Below are 1,023 nucleotides of genomic sequence, written 5' to 3'. Positions count from 1 at the left end.
CAACCAACCATGCCATACATTGACAAGCTTATTCAAGTTTTTGTGCGTGGGAAGGGGCCTGCCTGAGGGCTGCCATAGTGGACATGTGTGGTGTGGCCAGCCCAGCACAGCTTTTCTTTTGGGAACTGTCTCCTCCACCCACATGGCTACCCAGGGAACTATTGTTCTTACATAATCCACCCCTCAGCTATAATTGGTTCAGGTGTGTGTACGTGTAGGTCCATAAAATCCTTAATCTTTTTTTCTTATTTAAATTGAGAAACAAGTTATTTTCTTTAGAATGATGAAAGTTATACATATGAAATTCAGGAAATGTTTGTAGCCATGTTCCCTATCATCAAAAGAAGGAAGGTGGTCTTCAATGAAGAAAGAATGAAATCTTGGCCGGTTTGCTCAGAGGATAGAGTTTCGGCGTCGGGACCGAAGGGTCAAGGGCACCTGCCTCGGTTGCAGATTCGATCCAGCCCTCAGTTGGGAAGCATGGAGGAGGCAGCCAATCAATGTGTCTCTCACATCGATTCTTCTCTCTCTCTCTCTCCCCCCCTCCCTTCCACTCTCTCTGAAAATTAATGGGAAAATATCCTTGCGTGAGGATGAACAACAACAAAAATAAAATATATAAAGAATGAATAAGAAGTTGAAGCAGCCGAAACTGGTTTGGCTCAGTGGATAGAGCGTTGGCCTGCGGACTGAAAGGTCCCGGGTTCAATTCCGGTCAAGGGCATGTACCTTGGTTGCGGGCACATTCCCAGTGGGAGATGTGCAGGAGGCAGCTGATGGATGTTTCTCTCTCATCGATGTTTCTAGCTCTCTATCTCTCTCCCTTCCTCTCTGTAAAAAATCAATAAAATATATTAAAAAAAAAAGAAGTTGAAGCAAAGATAGAGAGACTCATGCTAGAATTTAAAGCCTAGTTCTAGTTATTCCTGAGACATCCTTATTCAAATTAGTTGTTCAGCCCTTTGCTGGGTTTTGTTATCCAGTACTTTCTCCTCCCCCTCCTCCTCCTCCTCCTCCTCCTCC

Source organism: Myotis brandtii, unplaced genomic scaffold (genome assembly GCF_000412655.1).
Source record: "Myotis brandtii unplaced genomic scaffold, ASM41265v1 scaffold244, whole genome shotgun sequence".
NCBI classification, from domain to species: domain Eukaryota; kingdom Metazoa; phylum Chordata; class Mammalia; order Chiroptera; family Vespertilionidae; genus Myotis; species Myotis brandtii.
The sequence above is the reverse complement of the archived record's forward strand: the minus strand, read 5'-3'. Positions refer to the sequence as shown.